This window comes from Pinus tabuliformis, chromosome 4_2 (genome assembly GCF_031772625.1).
Source record: "Pinus tabuliformis cultivar Carrire ecotype Pingquan chromosome 4_2, CPIR1, whole genome shotgun sequence".
Taxonomy (NCBI): Eukaryota; Viridiplantae; Streptophyta; class Pinopsida; order Pinales; family Pinaceae; genus Pinus; species Pinus tabuliformis.
Genome location: NC_142304.1, coordinates 41,832,505 through 41,858,978, shown reverse-complemented (window position 1 = coordinate 41,858,978; position 26,474 = coordinate 41,832,505).

The window sequence follows — 26,474 nt, the reverse complement described above, 5'->3', positions numbered from 1 at the left end:
CTCCTAGACAAATATAATAAAATATTCCAAGTGGTAATTCCAATAATGGGATCAATAATATTTTATTATTGCTCATTATTCGAGGATAACTCAATATTTTGTTATACAGATTAGGGTTTTCCATTCATTATTAACTTTTGATTATTTTCATTGTTGCACTCATTATTGTAACTCTGATTATTTTCATTTTCACACACCATATTTTTGTTGGGTTTATGAATTATAGAGGAGAGAGACTCTACAGAAGCTGAAAACATTTGAGGATTGCCAAGAACCCATCCCATAGAGGGGGACTAGTAACATATATTTGTTCCCTTCACAGGTGTTATAATAAAATCATTCTTTACATACCTAGTTTCCATTGGATGTTTTGGGGCTATTACTCTTTATTTCACTGTTTAACTATGATTGCAACATAGATTAGAATTTTGGCAGGTTTTGTTTCTATCAATAGCTGCAGATCTACAATGTTTAGCAGTCATTTCTATTGTTGAGATCGTTTGTCATCCACGATCTTAAGTGGGTTCTTTTCGTACATCATTGAGAAGAAAACACTACACCACCAACTTATAGAGATTCTTCACCCGAATCCCTATATTCTTTATTTGACCCATGGCTATGTGTCAAAGGAACACCTTTCCTTTCGAGAAGATCACATCATAGCCTCTATCCTTAAGCATGGAAATGAATACCAAGTTCTTCTTTAGCCCGAGCACATACATAACATTCTTTAAGGTGAGTGGAGCCCCATGCTACCTCTGAAAAGTAACCATGTCCAATCCAATAGCACTATACAACCTTCGTCACCCATCTCGATATGCATCTAGATATCTTTCTCCTCCAGGTCACTGAATAAATCCTTGTCGCTAGTCATGTGGAATGAATCTCCAATGTATAAGTACCATACAGTTCCCATCATTTATGATACCATGCATGCAATGAGGGAAAATTCCAATTCAAATTGAGAGGCCAAAGCCTCACCCGCCGCTCCTCCTGAGGACTTCTTCTTGGACTTATTGAGTGGACAATTTGTAGCAAAATTTCCCAACTCATGACAATGAAAGCACTTAACTTTTGTCTTGTCTTTCTTCTTACCTCCATGGCAAGAATCTGATTTAGAATGGGAGTCTTTTCCTTTCCCCTTCATCACCTCAATCGCTAAGTCATAGTTCTCTTCATCATCAGTCTTTGATGAAGAACCATCCCTGGTGTTCTTCCTGATCTCCTCCTACATCAAATCCAACCACAGTCATTCCCAATATGGAAACTTTTCCTGACTATTGAAAGAGTCCTAATAACTATGCCAACTCTTTGGGAGTCCTAGAAGAGAAAGACTCACCATATCATCTTGGAAAACATGATTCCAACACTTCAAAGTTCGTCATGACATTGAGTGAACTTGGTCAATCATTTTGGAATAGTTTCACCTTTCTCCATTTTGAGTTTTTGTAGTTTTTCCTTCTGTGCCAATTTCCTTTGGTCACCGCTGTTTTGATTTAAGTTCGTCAATTATTTTCACATAGCATATGGAGTTTCCTTTCCATGGAGACTCGAGACAATGTGGTCTCAAACTCCCTCAAGGATTATCTGCCTCGCCTTCACCACACACTTATTCCATTTGACAAGATTCTATGCATCCGATCCTGCTAGCCTAGGAATGTCTTGATTAATGAATTCCTTCAATCCATTATCCTCTAGCACAACCTTTATTTTTTCCCTCTAGGCTATAAGATTCGAGCTTCCTTCCAAGGCATACTCAAGCCATAAAACGTAGAACACCATCTGCCAATCCTGAAGTATGTATTGGAAATTTGAATTTCACATGTAACCCAAAACTCAAAACTTCAAAAATTCCTCTAGTATATTGAATTCAACTCTGATACCATGTAGAATTTCCTGTAGATTCACAAGCTCATGCAATTTACTAAAGCACAGGACAAGAATCTACTTCTACTTTCAACCAGCGGAAGCTAATAGATCAATGAAAACAATATGAACAAGAAGAAGAAAAATAAATGGGACATAACACAATAAGTTTTCCTAGGGAAAGACATAACTCAAAACCCCGCATATCTGTAGTGCATTAAACCAGAAATATGAGTGAAGCTAAAAATATTGTTCTCACAAGAAAAATTCTACACAAGTATACTCAACTCTCTACCTCACATGCCAGCTATTAGCCAATACTTAGCCAATTTCCATTTCTTGCCAAGCCCCTATTTCATTGCGCAATTCCTAGGATGAATAACTCATATTTAAAGGGAATTCATGCTTCCAAAACTTTGAAATCCAAACATAGGTCCTTCTATGATTGCATGCATGATATTTACAACTTAGTAAATCATAAAACTGATAGTACACTATCCATGCACTCTAGTCTCAACTGGATCTTTCTCTGAAGTGACATGCATGAGTTTTTCATGAGGGAATCTTCAGTTAACTAGAGTAACAATTGTGGATGCACCAACACACCAACTGATTGTTAGTATTCTATTAGTTCCATAAATAGTTATAACTAATTTAACTGACCATAACCCAGTAAACTGAGTTAATCTAATTACAACTCAAATAAAATCATCCGGGACCCATAAAATTTAGGAATAACATATACATGACTACAAAAATAATTCCGACTCGAAATTATCAAGCTAATTAAGATAATTAAACTTAATTAACTATTTACAAGTTGCTATGGAAAAAGAATTCGATTTTAATTAACAATTTAATTCAATGACAAATTAAATTGGAATTTCTTGTTACCATTTCTCAGCAATGTGCACAACCCCCATAAATCCCCTCTTTCCCTTATTACTTTGCCTTAAAAATGTTTTTTTTTTCTTTGCAAAAGGGAGAGACATACTCCTCTGATAGTTTTGTCTCCTGGATCATAAGGATACTTGGTTTTTCAGACTTTACTAGATCCTTGATTCCATTTATTTTCATTGTGCTACCCATACCTCTATAATTCTAGGAGATTGCAATCATTATTTACTTTTATGGGGGATTTCAGGTCCTTTCGCCTTCCCTAATTGGCCTGTGTTTTCTTCCCCATTTCCTGGATATATTTGAAAAATAACCATGGATTGTTGTGTCCCTACGGGTTTATCTTGTTGTGCCACTTCTTCCCTTGCTTCCTTGTTTGACTTCCTTCCTAATTTCCTTTGCGGAGGATCTTTATTAGGAGTTTATTTTTCTTTATTTCTTGTAAGAGCTCTAGTGTAAGAAGTGAAACTCTATTATAGCACCATTTACCACCCTTGGTAGATTAGATGTTCTGTGATATGGCCTAGGGTAACCCTTCCCTTGCAGACTTGGTCCAAATTCTAAAAAACAAGGTTTTAAATCCCATATGCTATTTTTCCCTATATAAAAGGTGTGTACATGTGGGTCAGTCTATACCCAACCCATGTATATGTGTTATAACATTATAAAATATATAATCTCCTTGAATTCAGGCGGATTTTATGGTTTTTACCTGTTACTCACCTACTATAGCCCGTGGCCCAATTGTTTCCCAACTGAAAAAAACTATTTTGGAGAAGTATAAATAAACCTCCATGGGAATGCCTAAAGGAGGAGAAAATATTATATATTGATATTACAGTTGATTACATCCCTGATCAAGTCTGAAGAAATCCCTGTGCCTTCTACATTCCCAAGTCATAAGAAATCTCTGTTTCCTTCTTGAGATGTCCTTCATCCCTTCATGACATCCTTGTGTATACTTATGGAGGAGGATTGATGAGGCCTGGGCAGGACGGATCCAGAGGACGGTTTTGCTTGGAGCCGATGGATGACTCTGGTTATAGTTATTCCATATTTTTTTTAGTTTACATCAATAAATAGGTTCTGTCTTGTTTCTGATGTTTATTGTCTTTATGCATTAATCTATGTTATGATTTGCTTATAAAATATTATGTTAATGATTATTTACTTACATGCTTATATGACCTAACACCTATATCATGAACATGCTCTATATTACTGCTGTTGTATATCCTTTTCTTGAATGAGTTGCAGGTTCTAAGGCATTGGAAGAAGTAGAGGGTTTGTACCCTATGGGAACGACCTCAAACATAGGACCTCCGGGTAATACCTCTTCTTCCTACTTCAGTAGTTTAAGTATTAGGACTGCCTGTTTACATGTCTCTTTATGTTGTATGCCCTCCACTCTGTTGGGGTTCTCAACCTAAGACCCTAGGGTGATTATACCCATAACAGAATTGGCGACTTCGTTAGGGGAAAACATTTTTTTTTTCCTAGATCAGGTTGTTTCTTCTTGACCAGGGCCTGTTTGATTGGTTTCTTGCTTTTACAGTGTATGTGACCTATTTTCTTCCTGGGCATCAAGTCTAATCTTTTGGATTAGGCCTGGATTTTTTGTTTTTCTTGATTGAGCTTTATATATGCATTTCTCAGAGGATACAGTAGCGTATGCACACTAGTTTCTTCAAATAGACTCGCGTATACACAAGTTTCCTTTGTTTTAGTCACGTATACATGCTTTTGTGTCTTTACACAGTTGTGTATACCTTATTTTGAATTATATTTTCAAAATATTTGGCCCAGTTAAGATTGTTGCTTGGTGGTTTTTGCTATTTTCTGGTCATTCACTATTAGTGAAGCTCTACTTTCTTGCAAGTTTTCAATTTCTAATCTTCTTCTTGTTGAAAAACCTAGTTAACCTAGGGTTTGATTTTTGAGTAAGGTTTCAGTTTGGGTCTTGGGTTCAAGGCTTCTTATGGAAGTTCTTGGTTGTTTTGACTTTGTGGAACAAGAAACTGATTGCAGTTTTGTTTATAACCCAATTTTCAATTTTCTTTGCTTTGCTTTCGTTTTTGGTTGACATATTTTGTTTTTCATGGTTTTTGAGAGCCTCTTTGGCAACCTTGAAGTCTTTCTTGATGTTATTTTTGTTGGATGAAGTCCTTTATATTGCTGTTTAGATCAATCTAAGAAAGTATGTAGTCCTTTATTGTTTCAAGTTTCATTATATTAATGATGTGCACAACTTGCAAATTTTGGGACTCTTTATGATTGTTTTTGGTTTTTGAAGTTTAGTAGTCTTTTGTGGTCTCAAAAATTTCTTTGGGTTCTTTAAAAAAGAAAAAGAAAAAACATAGTTCTTTCCTTTCTTTTTCTTTTCAGTTTTTGTTTTTGGTTTCTTTGTTGTTTTTGAGTAATTGTGAACTTTTTTCGATTGGTTTTGCTTGGTTTCAAAGGAAGTTTTTCATTGAATTTATGCCCTCCTTGTAGCCAATTTGGCCTATTGATCTTGTGAAGAAACACATTCGCTTATTATATGAGCATCCGTAGAATCCTGCATCATCATTATAGTTTGCATTGCAAGCATTTGAGTCTTTTTTGTTAGATTTTGAGTGTCTGGAGCATGTTTCTGATTTTTTTTTTTCGTAGAACCTCATAGAAATCTCTTTTAATCGAAGAAAAATAGCTACATTTTCATATAGATAAGTTTATATTGATTTCTTTTACGTCAAAACACCATAAGTTTCACTCTCATCTTACTCGAGACCTAAAAAACATACCTTTAAAATCAAGTGCTTAATTAAAAATAACTAGATTTTTATTTTCATTTTTAATTAATTAGACTAACAAGTCTAGCTCTTTAGGGCCTTGGAATAGGTGAGTGGATATTTAACTCTCCAAGGCCACTCAAACTATTAAACATAGATTTTGAATAATGAGTGAAATCCAGTGTTGTTAGAAAGACTGGGAAAGCTCCGTGACTGGGAGTCAAGCATGATGGAGAGTGAAGACAAGGAAGAAAGATACCCCCTCTCCTACTTGTTGGATCCTACCCCGAGACTGTTCCGCCTAGATTTTGATACAAACTAGTGTCCATATTTGTTATTCCTAGGGACCACATAGGTCGCTGTAAAGGGGAATCCCACGACACCTGAGGCAAATGTTGTATCACATTCATTAGTACTTCTGGAGGGTACCCTTGCGAAGCTTGGGTGATTGCACAGGAAAATGATTTTTTATGGAGGTTAGCGTAACTGTTTCCACCTTCACTCATAGGCCTGGGCTGTTATTATCCTAGACTATCTTTGGAAGGTCCTTGATTTTTCTTCCTTGTATTTTGGCTTCTGGTCCTCATCACCCAGAGTAGCAATACTTGGAAGTTGCTTGATTAAATGTATCTTCTAGGGACTTTGTTAGAGAGTGCTATTTGCTCCTACTTGGCCTAGATTTATAAATTTTTGAGTCTTTAATTAGTTCTCTTAAATTAATTAAAAGTGGCTGATCGACTAGTTTGCCGGTTTAGGAGGATTTGTGGTCTTTCACCTGTGAGTGCTGAGCCTTCTTCCAGAAGGCGTAGGATAAATTATGCTGGTGATTTCTAATCAGTGGCAGTATACGCAAGGGAGATTGATCCTCTAGTTCAAGCTATTGATTCACAGAATAGATCTAGTGTCAGTCCAGATTTGGAGAGGAACACTCCAGTCCTTTTTAGAGCCCTCTTCCAATTGGAAGACGTTATAGATGTTGAAGAACTCCCTGAGTCTCCTTTGATTCCTTATTCTCCTCTCTCTCTCGATTATCCAGACGTTCTATTATATGTCAAGACTCTGATCCATAGGTCTTTGATCCCTGGTCTATATTGGTATTTTCCTTCGATGGCCACTACTGGGAGCATGGTTTCAACTATGAGTGCTACTAGTGTACAAACTCCTTTATCAATACAAGGAAGAGGTACAATTTCCATACCTTCAATCACTCCTAGCACTGCAATTTTTGGCTCTACCTCCATTCCATCTTCGAGTGGGCACACCTAAGCTTTTGCCTCGAACACTGGTTTGTTCCCCTTTGGAATGCCTACCAGCACAATTCCTTCAGTTCCGTTAAGTTTTTCATCCACTGCTTCCACGTCTATGACTTCCATGGTGAGTGGGTTAGCGTCTTTTCAGGGTTTCCCTTTTGGGAGTGGTCATATACCACATTATAACGCGTCTCTAGGATCAATACCTTTTACCTCCATAGGTCAAAGTTATAATCCTTTCCAAGGATGGACTAACCCAGATGTTAGTGGCTTGGGAGCCGGGAATCAGTTCTCTTTCGGCCAATGGGGGAATATGTCGTACTCTTTCGTGAGTTCATTTCAGATTTTTTCTCCCTTTTATAATGCATGGAACCCTTACCAAGGGATCTCTGCTCCATTCAATACTTCTCTAGGGGGAAATTTCACTGGATATGACAATTTTTCGGTAGGAGTTGGACAAACTTCGAATTTTTCTAGGCCATAAGGTTTTCCTTATGGTTAAGGAATTTCTACGAATTACTTCAGGCAACCTGGTGCCTTCACAAATCCAGGATATTCTTTTCAGAATGTTGGAAATTATGCCCAGACTGGGTGGAATCCTCAAGGTCCTCTGCACTTACCTTTCCTGGAAACTTTAAACTTGCCAGATCTATCAAAGTTGACTAATGATCCTATCCGATATAACCCAACTTGGCCTCCGGTTCCAACCAAACTTCCATTAGACATACCCAAATTTGAAGGGAAGACTAGTGAAGATCCAGGCGACCATATAACCACTTTCCATTTATGGTGTTTGTTGAACTCCCTGATAGATGATTCAATTAGGTTGAGATTATTTTAGTGCACCCTAACTAGGAATGCGGTTAAATGGTATATTGAAATCCTAGGGGGCACCTTCACTTCATTTGGTGACTTGGCTACCATATTTTAAGACCATTTTTAGTTTCCCGTTCGTTATGATGCTGGAACTGAACTCTTAGCTAATTTCCACCAATACCAGGCAACCCGCATTTTTGATCATATCTAGGAATGGAGGTGAAGGAAGAGGCTTATTAAAGCTGATATTCCACAAGAATTACTTCTTTAATGGCTTCTCAAATATTTTTAACTTGAAATATCTAAGGATGTATCACTCTACGATGTATTCACCGACGAATAGGCTATTTTTAGAGCCCAACAACTAGAACTCATATATTCTTAATCTCAGATTCTTAAATTTTTTTTTCTTGATGCTCCGAGATTTAAGGTTTATATAGCCAAGCCGAATGGGCTAGTCAGATCGATTGATGATAGCATGACTAACCTGCTAAATCAATTGCAGTAGTTGTCTTTGCAAACTGATTCTTCTATTCAGGCATCGCCATCAGTGCCCATGCCTTCTCAACCTCCGTCTATCAATGCCATTCAAACTTATAACCCCAAAGGAAACCAACAATCCAATGGGAAGAAGAAAGGATGTGGTAGGAAAAAGAATCAGGATGGGAAGGGTAATGAAAATAAGCCCAACGTTGATGCTGGGGGGGGTAAAAAAGTGTCCAAGAAGAAAGTAAAGTTTCCATGCAAGTTATGTAATGGTGACCATTTGTATCATCTTTGCTCGAAGATTCAGGATGCTCAGTGCTTGTTGGTAGAAAGGGTCTTCTAGATCCTAGGCTGTAATAACTAACCCTTTTCCTCAAGGGCAAGAGTTGTTTTTTGGCGCGAATGCTACTACTAGTACCCCCACTAGGGGCAACCAAGAAGGGGAAAATCCATCAAATGTTTATATGATGAGTTCACATACTGACGTTGCTACACAGTCGCGTGATTATGGTGAACCAGAATCATCTAAGGCTAAGAATACTCTTGATTTTTTAGAGCCACTCCATATCAAGAGGCCCGTAGTTGATTCTATACCTCAGATACCAAAAGGATCTGTAAAACGTTTAACAATTAATCCCAATGCCAAGGCAGCTCAGAACTATATTATAAAAGAACTGGCTCAGAGTCCTTGTGCCATGTCAGCATTAGAGGTACTCTAGTCATGCCCAACACAAAGGAGTTCATAACTCACTGCAATTGGAGTGGTTGATCCAAATAACTTTCTTATCCTTACATTTGACATGTCGAACCTCAAGAAGAGACTCCCACATCATATGGATTTTCAAATCAAGTCTACATACTAAAAGATCAAGATCTTTCTAACCATAGTTGATGAGGGATCTTCCACATGTGTAATGTCCATATCATATTGGAAGGCTATTGGATCACCTTAGGCTGTTTCATCACCTACTCTTTTCACAACATTTGATGGTCATTCTCATAGGCCACATGGGATTATTCTAGCCTTTCCCGTTTGTGTTGGGGGAAAGGTTGTAAATATTGAAGTAGAAATAGTTGATGAAAATTTGGATTACAATATCCTTTTGGGAAGAAATTGGATTTATGAGATGGATGTTATTGTATCATCATTATTCCACATCCTCTATTTTCCTCATGAAGGGAGAATTGTAACGGTTTATCAGATGGATTATTCTCTAGGTGAATCCAATGGATCTTCTAAATCTACTGTTCCCTTAGTGAACAATCCTAAGCAACCTATTGAGAATCTAGGAGTTGGAATGTACTCTTCCTTAATGGGTACCTTTGATTTTCCTGCTCCTATTGTTTGAATTAATGTTATTTCATCTTCCAAGGCACCTTCTCTAAGAGAGTTCTTTAGAAATCATTATTTTTTAGACCCTTGTCCCTTACCCTGTTCTACCACCACATTAGATTAGGGGCAAGTGGGTGGAATGGCATTTCCTATGCCTGCAACTGAAATTGCTTATCAATCTATAGTTAAAGATACACACTCCGATCCTACTCCTTTTTCACCATAGGAGATGGATGGGGATGTGGCTTCGGCCTGGACTCTTGATTCAACTTCTACTATCGATTGCCTAGATATTGTTTTGCCATCTGAAGAAGAAATTCTAGAACCAATGGCGGGTGTTGAGAGACCATGGGATGATTTACATCATCAATCATATTTCCTCCTTAATTTGCGAGAAGTAGAATCAAACTTGTCTAGTACTTCATCTACTAGAGATGTTGATGTAGTTTTAAATCCTTTGGCTCCAACACAATTTTTGGCTGAAGGTAACATGTCTATCATTTCACAAGCTGTTCCAGTGAACATCTCTAGGAATCCCAACATTATCAAAAATGTCTTCGTTGGAGCTGATTGTTCGCCTAAATAAATTCAAACTTGTACCGATCTCTTTAAAGAGTTTCGAGATGTGTTCACTTGGTATTATGAGGAAATTCCTGGGATAGATCCATCTATAGTCTAGCATGAGATCAAGACATATGAAAATGAAAAACCTATTCGCCAGAAGCTTCGACTGGTAAACCCTAGAAAATGAGCAGCTATCAAAGCTAAGGTTGAAAATTTGCTTAAGGTGGGTTTCATATACCCCGTTCCTTTAACTGAGTGGGTCTTGAATCCATTCCCATTCGACAAGAAGAAAGGAATGATCTGTGTATGCATTGAATTTAGGGACTTGAATAAGGCTCATCCTAAAGATAATTACCACACACCCTTTATTGATCAGATTATCGATGAATGTATGGGTAATGAAATTTTCTCTTTTATGGACATATTTTTTGGTTATATCAAATCACTATTCATCTCAAAGATCAACATAAGACAACTTTATTTGCCCCAGGGATACATTTGCATATAAGAATATGCCTTTTGGCCTTAAAAATGCTGGAGCTACCATTTAGCGGGTCATGTCATATGATTTTAATGATATCAAACATGTTATCGAAGCTTACTTGGATGATTTAGCTGCTCGCTCTTGAAAGATAATTGATCATCCCAAGCACCTTTGATTAATTTTTGAATGGTTTCGTTTCTATAAAATATTGTTGAATCCAAATAAGTGTGTTTTCACCGTCACATCCAGTCGTTGTTGGGATTCATCGTTTCTAATGAAGGGATCCAGGTAGATCCCTTCAAGGTTGAGGCAATACTTCAATTTCCTCCCCCGTCCTCTATTCATCAACTTCAGAGTCTTCAAGGAAAATAAATTTTCTTAAGGAGATTTATAGCTAATTATGTCGAGATTACTAAAGTATTTTTGAGATTGCTTAAGAATGGGGTCCCATTTCTATGGGACGATTTCACACAATGCTCATTTGATGCTTTGAAAAAAGCATTAACCTCTGCTCCTTTGTTGAGTCCACTTGATTATAGGAGAGACTTCCTTTTATATCTTGCTGCTGCAGAATCAACTATTGGTATGGTTTTGGTTTAGGAAGATGATGCTTTCAATGAGCACGTAATATATTATCTGAGCCGAGGCTTAGTGGGTCCTAAACTACGCAATTCTCCCATTGAGAAGTTAGCTTTGGCAGCTATCCATGATGTCCAGTGACTTAGACATTATATTTTGCTTCAAAAAACTTTCATCTTAGAAACCGTCAATCCATTTCAATTTTTTCTCAACAGGCGAGTGATTGGGGGAAAATACAATAGATATATTGTCATTTTACAAGAGTTTGATCTCGAATTCATGTTAGCTAAGTCTAAGAAATACTTAGTATTTGTAGAATTGATCTCAGAGTCACCTTGTGAGGAAGAAATAGTTTATGAGGAATCTTTTCCTGATGAACATCTTTTCCTTATTTCCTCGCAAGATCCTTGGTATGGAGATATCATTATATATCTTTAGACTTCGATGTTTCTGCTCACTTTTTCAAAGGATGAACGTAGAAAGTTACGTCACCTGGCTAAAATATATATTATTATAGGTGACACTTTATATTGTCACGGGGTTGATTCAATACTTAGATGTTGTTTAACCTTAGAAGAAGTTGAGTCTGTGCGAAATGATTTCCACAATGGAGCTTGTCATGGTCATCTATCTGGGCTTGCAACAACCCAAATCTTTTGCGTGTAGGCTACTTTTGGCCTTCGATCTTCAAGGATTGTATTGGAGCGGTCAAAATATGCCACCCTTGTCAAGTTTATACCTAGAAAATGCATGCGTATCCAACTCTGCTCTTCCATGTGATCATTGTTGGTCCATTCATGAAGTGGGGTATTGGTTTTACTACTTGAAATCTGACTTCGGTGGGAAATCGCAAGTATATCATCGTAGTTTTCGACTACTTTTACTAAGTGGGCCGAGGCTATGCCTACTTTTAAGAATTATGGTGAAACGACAACCCTGTTTCTCTTCAATCAAGTCATTTCCTGGTTTGGTATTCCTAAAGAGATTGTCACTGACCATGGCAGTTATTTCTAGAATTAGATAATGTCTAAATTGGCTCTTAAGTTGGGTTTCTAGTAGGAGCATTCATCTCCTTATTATTCTCAAACCAATGGGCAGGTTGAAGTCGTGAATAAATCCATAAAAATCATCCTGAAAAGGATGATTAAAAAATCTTGATCCAATTGGCACATTATGTTATATCCGACACTCTGGGCATACTGAATGTCAATTAAGATTGCCACTGGTTCTACTCCTTTTCAACTAGTTTATGGGTTGGAATCAATTTTTTCTTTGGAATGTGAAATTCCTTCCCTTAAATTCGCTGTTGAACTTCTTCCAGATACTTCTAGTATCGAATAACACCTCATTCATTTGGAACATCTCGATGAGCAGCATCGGGACACAACCATAATCAATGAAGCTCATAAAAAGAGAGTAAAAACTCAATATGATAAGGCTGTTCATCCTAGGGTTTTCTCTAAAGGCAACCTTGTCCTGGTTTATGACCAAGACAAAGACACCTTGGGGGCAGGGAAGTTTAAATCTATGTGGTACGGTCCCTTCATTGTCAAAAAGGTTTTGGAAAAGGTAGCTTATGAGTTGGTTGATTTTGAGGGAAACGAGTAGTTGGAGCCCAGAAATGGGCTCTATCTTAAAAAGTATTTTTCTTAGGCTTTGGCCTAGCATTTGCTTGATTGTAAATATTGTATATTTGTGCATATCTATCTATCGGTTTCATAGTGATGTCAATATTTTTGATCTTCTTTAGTAGGTATTGATGGACGATTTGATATATCTAGGGTTCACCGATGGTGCTAGTAGACACACCTGGAACCTTGCTTCCATGGCTTGGGTGATTTATTATCATTCCATCTAGTTGTTGGTTTCAAGAGGCATATGTATCGGTCCTGCTTCAAATAATGTTGCTGAATATATTGCTATTGTTAATTTACTATTTGAGGCAATATATCTTGGTATTGATTCATTAGTAGTTTACTTGGATTCACAACTGGTGGTATCTCAATTAAATAACATCCATCATGTGAGAGATCCTTATTTATATCGCCAATTTTTGAGAGTGAGCTTATTATAGATATCCTTTATTTATATTCATATTCCACGATCATAAAATTCATTTGCAGATTCTATCGCTAATCAAGAATTATATTGGCACATAAATTATTCATCACATTAAAAATAAAAAAAATAATCGAAGAGTCATCTGTATATATATGATCATCACGGTAAACCGTCGGTACATAGATAGATTTTTATGTTCAAAATAACATACAAAACTAGGACAAAAATGTCATACAAAATTAGGGATTGTGCCCATAATCATCTCTAATAAAAAAGATCTGGTCATCCACCTATGGGTCCTGCTCAGGGTGAGTAGCATGGAAGAAGATGATGGAATTTGCCACCCATTGGAATAGCTGCACCAATTCACGTGGCACTCCTACCACATGTATTTGCATCTCCTTTGGAAGGTATTCTATAGCGACCATAGGTACCTGGTGAGTCAACATCACCAATTTTATGTAGACAACATAGAGGGTCCTCTCAGTCTCTGCTGCGGTTCCCTCAGTGTCTCTTCTAAAATGCTTGTGTTGAGGTAGACCCTCAAGTCTTACTAGTCCAACATCTGTGTCGTGATCAAAATATTTTTGTAAGTATTTGTCTCATTAAAAATATTTTCTGTTCCTTTATACTTAAAATCCAAAAATAATCTTAAAATCCAAAAAATTAAAAACATTTGTACATATGGCTCCCAACGCTGCATCTAGTGGCAACACCAGATTTGGATCTCCTCTGAAGTCCATGCCATCATAGGGGTAGTCCTCAACTGCTATGAATTGTTGTTCCCAACAGGAGAAGAACTCATCATCAAAAGTGTTTCTACGGACCTCACCGCCCCCTAGTCTCTTCATTATATCAACCCGTCTGCCCATTCGTGGAACCTCTAGGTTGCTGATGGTGGAAAATACCTTGGGTTTAAGCCCTAGTACTCTCTCAAATAAAAAGGAGCACAAGATGGTTACATATCCAAAGTTATTTGGCTGACCTTTTCGGATAGATGTAAGTTGTTTTTTCATATTGGCTAAGAGGGGTGTGCACCAATCAAAAACTGTCGTGAGACACTCCACTGCTAGACTCATCGAAACTTGAGAAGCCTGATGTAGAGAAGTTGAACCATTCACTTTGGCAATGGTAAAGAGAAGGATTCTCAGGGCTAAGCTCTCTACATGTTTAATTGGAATTTGGGTTCCAATCTTCTCGGTGTTTCCTGGGTAGTAAATGCGTACGTAGTCCTCCATGCTGAGGCTACCTCTTGTTCTTCCTATTGAGTTGACCATCTCTCCTCTTAGGAAAAGGCTAGTGATGAAATAGATATCCTCTATTTCTATCCTCAGAGGAATTTGGTCAATAATTAAAGCATATTCTTCTGGATCCCAATAATGGGTCAACATCTCAGGCAATCTGGTATTTTCCTTCATATTTTTCATTTTGAAAAATTTCAATAATCCACATCCTCGTAATGCATATAATGCAATTGGATCTTCCATCACTTCATTATCAATCACACTATGCTCCCTTTCTCACCACGTAATTGACATTCTGCAAAAAAAGTGTTTCAGATCATTAAAAACTGTGTTTCAAATTTTAAAATCGCGCACACGCGGGTTCGGTATTTACATAGTCGCGTGTAGGGATTTTCTATATACAGTGCAACCATGTCCAACCTGCGTGTATGCAAAGCATAATTTTTAAACTAAATTCCCATGGTGAAATTTTTGACAAAAACATTTAAAAAACAGTAAAACATATCAAAAAATCAGTTAGAAGGTTACCTAGAGGATTGAAGGCTGAATGAATGGATGAATTTGATGGATTAAGCTTGCTTGGGTTTTTGCTCCAGAGCTCCTTCACTCACTTTCTCATAACACAAATGAAGAATTGTGAGTCAAAAGGTATTTATATAAGTTGACATATGAAAATCACTTTTTCTAAAGTTCATTTTTTCTTTTTAAAACTTTATGAGCTTTATGACCTTTTTGGCTTGGAGTGTTGGGATGGGTCATTTTTTCAGGATACTTTGGAGATTTTGAGAGACTGCTTCGATTCCATGACTGCAGACTCATCATGGCAGGTATCGTTTTTTCACTAGCATATAGGTTAGGGAATATCATTTTCCATTGCATTTTTCATACTCCATACTGTGATATTTTTGGCCATAGGGTCAACGCCATCATGTCATGGTTCTTAAACAATTTTCACTTGTCGACTTATAAAATTATGACATGATGGTGGAGCCAACCTTTACATGGGCATCTTAGTTAGATCCTCACTAGCATATGTTGCCCATGCTGCTATATTGTGTAGGCTCGAGAGTCCTCTTTTGTCTCACCATGACTTGTGCGTTAAAGATTCATTCCCTTACTTCTTTGCTATTTTTCTGGCTTTATACCCTAGAGCCTCCTTTGTGTTGAGTTGTACTATTGCATTGCATGCTGACCATTTGTACCTTTTGGCCTTAAGATGAATTTACTTGGACTCGTGTTTAAGCCACCTTTTGACCATGTCTTTTGTGAAATCAACCTTCCAATCACTTAGCCTCTGCAACTTAACACCTTTTTACTCGTGGAAAGAACATTCCTTTGAGTGTCATTGACCAGTTTTGTCACCTTGCATTGAGTATAGGAATGTTCCCCTACTAGGAACAAGCACATTTGTATTTGGAAACTCGTTCTTTCCACTGTACCATAGGCATTCTTTTGTTCTTTTTTCAAGCTTTCTAAATATGAATAAGACAGAAAAATTAAGTATTCCAAAAAGAGTGGGAACGGGACATTACTTCCATGATTGATGGAAATTACTTCCATGATTGATGGAAACTAGAGTTAATTGTGTCGCCCTTGAACAAAGCACTCAAAATTAAGTCTTTACTCCATTGGGATGGGCTTTAGTTTGACTTAGGAGAACCTTAACCTTGTTATTGAGTCAGTACTCCTTCGGTTGGTTATCTCTTCCAATCATATGGAGAGTTTTTCTGTGCCTCTTGCATGGAAAACTTATACAAAGTTATCATATGATGCCAGATTGTCACATTTGAGTCGTGCTTTTGTTCAAGGGAACTAAACCTGAGTTGAACTTTCTGCAGTGTCTCTTGACTTATTTTCAGTTGCCCATCCCTGGTTGTCAGAGTCATGTTCACTATCACATCAGCTATTTGGTCTTTTGCTCATGATAGTTTGAGAAGGTATCCATTGACTTCTTGCTGGCAGGCCTTGCTTTTATCGACTATGACAAATTGCTCTAAGAGTAGACCTAGAGCCACAACCTAACCCTATTTTCATTATTGATAGGTCACCTTGTGCTCAACATCAATCATTATCATGGGTCTTTGACTGAGTGGTTTCCCTTGTGTTTGATGTTAACTTTCATTATCACACATTGGGATTCATGCAGTGCCTTGGTTTCCATTTGACCCTATTGGTGGATTCCTCACCTCTGTGTCAGATTTCATTATTGGTTGGTTCAGAGGGTTTCTATCGTGCGCTAGATACATCTTGTGTACGCTGGAAATGTGCTTCGGTTTGGTTACTACATCTTCCTTCATCTGATTCCTTCCACATTATTGGCCTGCGGGTTACATTCGAACTAGATTGATGAAGGATGCCTTAATGCCTTCCTTCAAGTAGATCTTTTCCCATAGACTTCAACTCATTTCTATGGGAACAAGGTCTAGAGTCCATTTGGTAGTACCTTAGGGTTTGCAGTCATCAGTGGTAGACTCCTTCACTATCGATAGTGGGAAAACATCATTCTCTCCTGATTGATAGATTCTTCCAAGTGTTTGAATTCAACTCATTTATTCGCACTTGTTAGTTTGTACTGGGTACCTTGGCTCTCATCATAATTATTAGTGAGTAGTCTCGTGTTTGTTAACGATATACATCAATGATCTGTAATCAAACAAGTTCTCACATGGTCGAATTCAAATCATTTATTCCCATTGTGTAGAAATGTACCATAGTGGTTGGTGAAGACCTCATGTTTGCATCAACATTTGTTGGTTCACTTGCTAGTCCCTCCTATTTTTTCTAGTGACACCATCTACCTTATATGTTGCAGTTCATTACAACGACATCCTATATGTTGGCACCCGAGTTGCGTGAAATACCATTTGTTCCGCTATTTGACTTGGTACTTTTTGGATCATATTTATGACTTCAGTGATCAGCTTTCTACTTTAGTATCATTGATCAATTCTTTATATGTGATATTGTGACATGTACTTCTATGGATATGATCAGATGACCCACTATGCATTTTCAATCCTTTTATTCTTGTATACATATTGGATTCGCTTTTGTATTTGATATGCAGACATGATTTATTATCTTTGAGCATGGGTAAGCCTGCCTCAAATAACAACTTTCTTTTTTATCTCTTCCACAGGCTTGGCAGGCTGAAATCTGGTGAACTTCTCTAAGGTCTTGGCATAATTCCGTCTATACACTTAATACATTTCAGCCATCATGTACCACTTCTGACATCATATATTAGGGGGAATCTATTATAGAACCATTTACTACCCTTGGTAGATTAGATGCTCTATGATATGGCCTACGACAACCCTTCCCTTCCAGACTTGGTCCAAATTCTAAAAAACATTTTTTTAAATCCCATATGTTATTTTTCCCTGTATAAAAAGCATGTACATGTGGGTAAGTCTATATCGAACCCACATAGATGTGTTAAAACATTAAAAATATGTAATCTCCTTAAATTCAGGTGGAGTTTATGGGTTTTACCTGTTACTCACCTACTATAGCCCGTGGCCCAAATGTTTCCCAACTGAAAAAACTAATTTGGAGAAGTATAAATAAATCTCCATGGGAAGGCCCAAAGGAGGAGAAAATATTATATATTGATAATATAGTTGATTACATCCTTGATCAAGTCTGAAGAAATCTGTGTGCCTTCTATACTCCCAAGTCATAGGAAACCTCTATTTCCTTCTTGAGATGTCCTTCATCCCTTCATGACATCCTTGTGTATACCTATTGAGGAGAATTGCTGAGGCACGGGCAGGACGGATTGGGAGGACGGTTTCACTTGGAGCCGACGGACGACTCTGGTTGTAGTTCTTCTGTATTTTATTGAGTTTACAACAATAAAGAGGCATTGTTTTGTTCATGATGTTTATGGTCTTTATGCATTAATCTATGTTATGATTTGCTTATAAAATATTATGTCAATTCTTATTTGCTTACATGCTTATATGACCTAATACCTATATCATGAACATGATTTCTATTAATGGTGTTGTATATGCTTTTCTTGAATGAGTTGTAGATTCTAAGGCATTGGAAGAAGCAGAGGGTTTGGACCCTACGGGAACATCCTCAAACATAGGACCTCCGGGTAATACCTCTTCTTCCTACTTCAATGGTTTAAGTATTAGGACTGCCTGTTTGCATGTCTCTTTATGTTGTATGCCCTTCGCTTTGTGGGGTTCTCAACCCAAGACCCTAGGGTGATTCTACCCGTAACAAACTCTGGATTGATTGCTCCAAAGGAGGAAAAACTTCTTGAGGGGGATCACAAGGAGAGAGTCCTTGAGGTTCGTGAGGCACCTATTCAAAGAATAGAGGTTGAGAAAAGATTTCTTCAAGTATCACCATTGAAGTTATAAAGGATTGATGTTTTTGAGCTACCATTAAAGGTATAGAGTTAGTGTTCTTCTTCTTAAGTTTGTTAGCATTTTTTAAGTTCTTCAGTGAATTTTGGGGGAAAATTTGCAAGGAATAAGATGCTATTGTTTTTTTCTGGAATTAATTTTTGAACTTTTGTAGAAGGACTGGAAGAGGAAGGGGTGTTTACCATGGGATGTTTTAAGGAAGAAGGGGATGAGTTTTTCTTTGAAGGAGGCCCTTTGGGAAGATTATTAGGTTTTTTCTTTGTTATTTTCCATTGTTCTTCCTTTGTATTCTAACTATTTTTAGATAATACTTTTGGAAAATGATTTGAAAAATAGCTGTATTTGTGACAACTTGCATTTGAATAGAATCTTCCTGTAGTCCAACTATTGGATATGGGACTAGTTGTCCACTGTCAACTTTACTACTCCTGGTAAGCCTTTTCAAAGACCTACTTCAACACATATTCGAGCACAAGCTTGCATTCCATCTTTAGGTTCATATTTTTAAATGAACTTACTGATTCCATTACCTATTGTTCTTACTGCATCGTCGTCCCAATCATGCAATGGTAAATGTGAGAATCTTACCAAAAATTAGAAGGCATTTGGTGTGTCTGATTCTGGATCAAAATCTAGAGTCCACCGGTTTAGATAAAGTCCTCTCATTTCCATGAAGTATGGACCACTTCTGAAAATGAGATCTATATCTTCCTTGGTTTAAAAGATGAAAGTATAATAGCCCCTTGCACATAAGTGAATTCCTATTCTCCCTTTAAAGTTTGGTTGCCAATTATTTTAAACCCGTCTTGCTATCATCCTTGTGGAGGGCCATAAAACAATAAACTATCCAACAAGAGTTCATTCAAAAAAGGTCAAACTTTCTTTTCGAGGAACTACCAGCTGAAGGGCGATAACATGGATAATGTCCTGCTTATTGAAAAACTTAAAAAAACCGTGCGAGGGTGAGGAGGACCAAGATATTTCACTGGGGAATAGAAGCCATCGATTGTAGGATCAAGGAAAGGGGGTGTAGGGTGGGAACCCCCCAGAGGGGGATTTGGAGGGTCCATGAGAGAGGTCGAGGGAACGAATGCATGCTAGGGTTTGCAGGAATTGGAAGTGTGGAGCATGAGATTGTTGTCATTATTCCCCAAACTGTTTTCCTTAAATATGGGGAGGTTGATGAGTTACTAAACACAAAAGTATCATAATTTATAGGATTTGACTGATCCAAAAATGGAATGTACTTGAAAAAGGGTGCAAGGTATCCATTTTCTTTTATGTAAATGAGTACAAAAAATACTCCAAGTTCAAATCTGAAGATGTGAGAACTTCTTATTTCTAATACAGAGATAGACTGTAGGGGCATTTATTGGACATGTCACCTCTAAAGAGAGGATGAGATTCAAAAGCTACTTGGTCCTCTATAGACTCTGCCTAAAGAAATAATAGAAGTAAACACTCAAATTTAATAAAAAGAACCTTGCTTAAACTTGACGTTATGCAGAATTTTATCTTGAAACAAGTGTATGTGTTGATTTGTTTTCATCTGTTTAAGTGCTTTAACTTGATTTGTTTCAGATGATATTAAACAAATATATCATACATATAAGGCAGCAAATAAACATCACACATAAAAACAAATTTAATAAGGATTTCACCCCGATCTCATGGGTTTCCTCTCCTGTGAGCTCTAGTCAACTTGACTTGGCTCTTTGGGATTATGGCTTGAATTATTTTACAAGTTCCACACTCAAATCCAAAAGGTTACTGACTAAACCTATGGGTTTAGAAAAACCATATACATCCCTGTCATGGCTGTCCTCTTTGTGCAAGTAGATCTAGGCTCGCTTGGACTTGATTCCTTTAGTAGGTGCACTAAGCTTCCCTGAGCTTCTTAATGGCACAAACTCCTTCAGAATGCTTCAAATGTATCTGAAGCCTATTCTAATGTATCCATCACATATCTGACATAAACAAATGACTGTTCATTTGCTCAAAATGAGCACAACATCCCCGATCTAGGCCTTCCCCCATGGTTGGCTCTGGGCTGCCTTAAACTTCGCTTCAGCATCTTGGCCTTTAGAAGTCTCCAAATTCTTTTGAAAACACTTTTATTGGATTTAAAAGGTTCATTACAGTCAGAAATAGGCTTTTGTTTCACCTCAAATGGCTGCACACAACCCAATGCAGCTCCTACACTGAACAGGCCCTAGTGGCTCCTAGAACTTTCCTGAAGCAAAAACACCTGAATATGACCTCTGTTCACTATGAAACCTATGAAAATGGCTCTAGAAGGTTGAAGAGACCCAAAATAAAAAAAAATTTCGTCCAAAAAGGCCTTTCCTAGCCAAAGTTATGGCACATTTACTCCAACTACCAGTTTCCCCTGAATTAACTCCAGCTAAGTTTAGTTAAGGGCTAGTTAAGCCCACCAAAATGGCCGGACCACCAAAATCAGCACCATCGCCAAAATTCATACCATTTAAGCCTTGGCCACTGGTTTGAACTGCAATGCGTGGTCACATGGGCGGTTATGCACCTTGGATTGCGTGCCTAACTGCTGACTGACGGATTGTCTGCAGGTGGACTGCCGTGGTTAGAGGAGGTTGTTCACATGGGATACTGCTGGCAGTTTCCGCACTTTAACATCAACCGTTTGCCGTTAACCATCAAGTCTCGACGGTTTTTCCTGGCAGTAAGGCATTGTGATTGTAGTGGGCAGGTCGTGTGATCGATCCTCCGCCCCGACAAACTTTTATATGCCAATTCATTGCCACCTTGGGCCACGTGGTGGCCTTCAGGATTGCCACGTGGCACCCTATTATTGGATGCCTGATATGGAATATTCCAAAATAAATATTCTCTAGAATATTCTATTTCAAATTTTTTTATTAAAAAATTCAAAATTAAAGGTTATTCGGCGATTTTCAAATTGGCATAACTTCTACATACGGTGTCAATTTTTTGAACCGTTCGTAGTGCCAGAATCAGGAAGATGAGACCTATCCAATTTTTTAGGTTCTAACCTAATATGAGCACTTTCAAATTTGAGCATTTTTCGACACTTGGTCTTGAGCTCCTGATCACACCTCCCAAATGAGAGGCTTTTGGTCCCCAAAAGCTTACTGAAATGATGAACTGAACTGTAGTACAAACAATGAGAGAATGAATATCCTCTTCTCTTCAGCCCTTCAAACATTTGCTTTGCATGGAAAATGACTTTGAACCACAAATGGAAAGAAATTAACATTTCCCTTCTTGAATGCGCTTGTCCTCTTGTCCACAACTGTCTTTCTTGCACTCACACATAAAGTTTATGGTGAGAAAATTATAGAATGAAACTGAACAATGATACCTTGATCGATGATCTAAGGTGGCTCAAAACAAACAATATATTACAACATAGAATACATGCATACATCCGAAATTTACATATGTACAAAAGGAGTACATCTTACTGTGTCAAGAAGTCCATCCACTTCTCAGCAAGCCACTTCCATGGCAATTGTTGCAACTTTTCCTCATGTGAAACTTCCCTTTCCACATAAATAATGGAATTTGTGGTTCCACCTTTGCCAATCTTCTTGTCCTCTTGCTACATGTGTGTGGGACGACGAGTTGGATGTAAAGTCCAACAGTGAGAGACAACCTGTCCCTTCTTTTGGCAAAAAGTGTAAATCTTATGCACCTTCTTTGAAGGTAGTCTTCACTTCATCTGTTTCCTGTGTGCTTTCTTCCTCATCCAGCATCTCGAAACATGATGATTAAATTGACCACAATATGTACAATAAATCTTTCTTCCATTAAAGCATGTAAAATTATCATGCTTTGCAGAAACAAAATCGAATTGATCATGAGAAGATTTATACCTCTTATGCTACTTTGCATGTTCATCCTTTTTGCCTGCATGAGGGGATGAACTAGTAGAGGCTCCAGTTTTCAATTGCAGACTAACATCATAGTTCTTGTCTTGAAAATTGTCTAAAATTGCATGCTTGCCATAAGCTGCATGTCTACCATCTTCTTGCTGCAACAACGGATTAAAATAATGGAAATCATCTTTGAAACAAATTTGACATATTTGCCTCATGGAACTTGGAAAAAAAGTTCTCTTTTAATTAGCCTCACATGCCTTCATGGCTTTTGAGTCTTCGCCATTAGATTGCACATAACCAATTCGAAGATTCTTGGGTCGTTCCTCAACAGAAAGGGGTTCAATCATGCCTTGTGCATGATTTCCTAATCCTCTGCCTTCATAACCATCTTAATCATTAACTTGGATCCTACTCCCCTTATATTCTTTTCGAAAAATCCAACACATCTTTCTAAAGAAACTGAAGACAAATAAGAATAGATTACCTCTTTCTCACACATGTTCTTGGTCAAAGCCTCTTGGGCTTGATGAAGCTGCAACTCCATATCATGCAACCTTTGAAGAGTTTCTTCCTTCTCTTGCTTCATGACCAACAATTTCTTGCCAAGCTCCGTGCTTTCTCTTCTATCCTCAAACAGGATCTGCACCATATCCTTCAATATAAGGAATTCATGCTTCATATCCTCATCAAAGAACCTTGTGAAGGAGGAAAATTCACTTGTAGAAGTTGTCATTATGATGTCAATGAACAAATTAACTTCACAATGTTCTTAAAGCTTTTCAAAACAAATGAAAAAGCTTTTTCACCCAAATGTCTTTACAGCCATCACATATTCAAGCAACCAACAACACACAAATCAAGTGAAAATCTTGTTCAAGCAGCCAACAACAAACCAACTCAAGTGAAAATCTTGGAGTGGTTTTGAGGTCATTTGGGGTAAAGAAAATATCTTCTATTCCTTTTTGTCTTCTCCAAGACTTAGCTAATCAGTAGCTATCCCAAAACTTCAGAAAACTCAAACAACATGCAGTTTGAAAAATAGTAAAGCAGTCAAACTATTGTGATGTCAATCAAGCAAATCGAGTGCTCTCATACCAACCTGATCTGAAAATGGAATGTACTTGAAAAAGGGTGCAAGGTATCCATTTTTCGACACTTGGTCTTGAGCTCCTGATCATTGACCGAGATGCATGTGTTAGTGTATATGGTGCATTAAGGATGGTGGGTAGTGCGTTAATGACAACAATGTGTCTTTTGTGTCCAATGTTGATCCACTTGTTCCAAAGGAACATGTATAATCCGATATTTCTCCTTAATAAATCCTTGGCATGAGTTGACATTTATTGAAAAATTCTAGGTGGGACCTCCCACTATTTACTGCCTCAAATATTTGCTATCAAATGTTCTCTAGCATATTTAGACAACCCAATGGTTAAACAATCTAAATGAGGCGAATAGGATTGAGTCACCACCTAAAGGGTAGTCTTTTCTTGATCTAGTACTTACTACTGTTATTGTTATAAATATTTTTTTGATGAGTCAAAAAATTCTAAACCATGAAGCTTGGATCTAGGGTCTTGAACCCTTAGTATTGAAGTTTTTGAGTTGAGGGAAGTTTCAACTCCATGGGGATCTTGTTGCCAATGAAATCCTCTTACAACTAGAACATGGCATTATTTCCCATACAATCATAAGCCTCATGAGAGTAATTAATGAACACTTCTTCCTTCATAAAAAATGATTTAGTGTGTGAGAATGTGTTGTCACTTATGGCTCTATTGGTGACTAATTCACTTATTATTTTTTCTTCCTTGTTTAGAGCTTGTTAGCATTTACATTTTCATGATGAATTTTTCTGGATCATCTTGTTAACTTCACTTTTGTTCACTACAATATGTATTGAATGTCACAATAAAAATGTTATCAAAAGTATCCTCTTGAAGTTTCCCCAAAATATTTGGATTGCTATTATTTAATAATGTGATTTTAAATTTACATATATTTATTTTTTTGAAGGAAGAAGTTTATACATAGATTTGTAAAAAATACATAAGTCTTTCCTAATGCTTATACCAAAATAAATGTAATGTTGGAAATAATGAGAGGGGGGGGTGTTGAATCCGTATTTATTTTCAATTGTTATTTTTACCAGTTCAGATAACCTATAATTAGAATACAAAATGAACAATGATAGAATAATAATAATTTTATTAATAAGAAATTATGAGGACTCCAATCCTCTTTACAATGAAACAAGGACAATAATAGATCAGGGCTCCAACCCTAGATGAAGACTCCAATCTTCAATCCACTAGGCTCCAACCTGTACTTTTCCAAGCACTGACTTGGACTTCATGAGGCTCCAACCTCTAGGGCTCCAACCCTATCTTCCCAAGGCTCCAATCTTGTCACTTTGCCTAGCACCGACTTGGACTTCATGAGGCTCCAACCTTGTCTCTAGTATAGGCTCCAACCTCGTCTTCTTGAGGACTCATGTCCTCTAGGGCTCCAACCCATTACTTCAATTCGTCAAGATAATTTTAATGATTTTTCAAGGCTCCCAATATCCTTTGCAATAATCCCTGACAAAAACTTCACCTTCAATAATGCCCTCAATAAAAGCACTTAGCTCATCAATGACAATTTTGTATTCTTAGAAGGTGTCACCACAACTCTTCATTTAACCCAAAAAAGAATTCTTCAAGGTCACCTCATGATGGCTTTAATGCATAATGGTATTCAATGATCTCCACAAATCTTCAATATGCTACTTCACAAAGTTCTCTAATGCTCTAATTATCTAGCCTATCCTTATAGGCTACTCTAAGACTTAACAAGGTTCTTCAAATTACTTCTTCAACAAATCTGAAAATTATGCTTCAAAGGTATACAACAAGTCTTTTCTTCAAGGTATCAATCATAGCCCAAAACCGTTTCAAAAAAAACTTCTCCAAAGGTTTGAGTTCTCCACAAGAGACTGTCACTAGATCTAAGCTGCAGGTGATGAATGTTCATAGTTATGAGCCTTCTGGATCTGAGATTCTTATAAATCTAAGATTTTTCAGTGGTATACACAACAAAAATCCAGGGCACAAATATTGAGCTCACACAGTCAACAATCTGAACTATAATGGTGACTCCACATGCAACTGTCCAAGGTCTTTTATCCTTCTACAATTCCAGGCTATTTCCAAGCTAGAATAGATGATTGTTCTCACAACTATCTCCACAGTTCTTGCCTCCCACAAGTGGGTGTCAAGGGTGTAGAAATGAGCCTCCAAAAGGTGCTATCAGTCTGAGGTGTAGTCCTATTTACACAAAACCGAGATCCTATGTGACTATTCTGAGCTATTTCCAAAGGATGTCACTATTCTGGGCTATCTCTGAGCTATTTTAGGTATGACTGCCCACAATTCCAAGGATGTTTCCACTGATACAAGGCTTCCAATAAATATGCAATTCCACAGAGCTGAGGTATGCACCAAATCTGAGCTTGAAGGAGGTCAAATTCGAGATATTAATATCTATTATCTGAGCTAAGTCCGAGCTCCAAAAAGGTCACGGATCTGAGCCTTTACTAAGTTCTATCTACTTTTCGGTTTAGGATACGAGCTACAATGGAATATAAAAATTTTAATAGAATTTTCTCAAAACACCCAAAAAATGATCTCCTTTTTATTCTCCTCGGCCTCCTTACAACTTCTATACCTTATCTCTGAATTCTTCATCGAACTGATGAGCTCAAATGAAATGTTTTGACATCAATATATATTGATTTCAACCTTTAATGAAGAGACATGACCCTTAGAGGCAAGGATGACTTGCACAAGTAGGCTTAGGTCGGCTACCATAAAAAAATA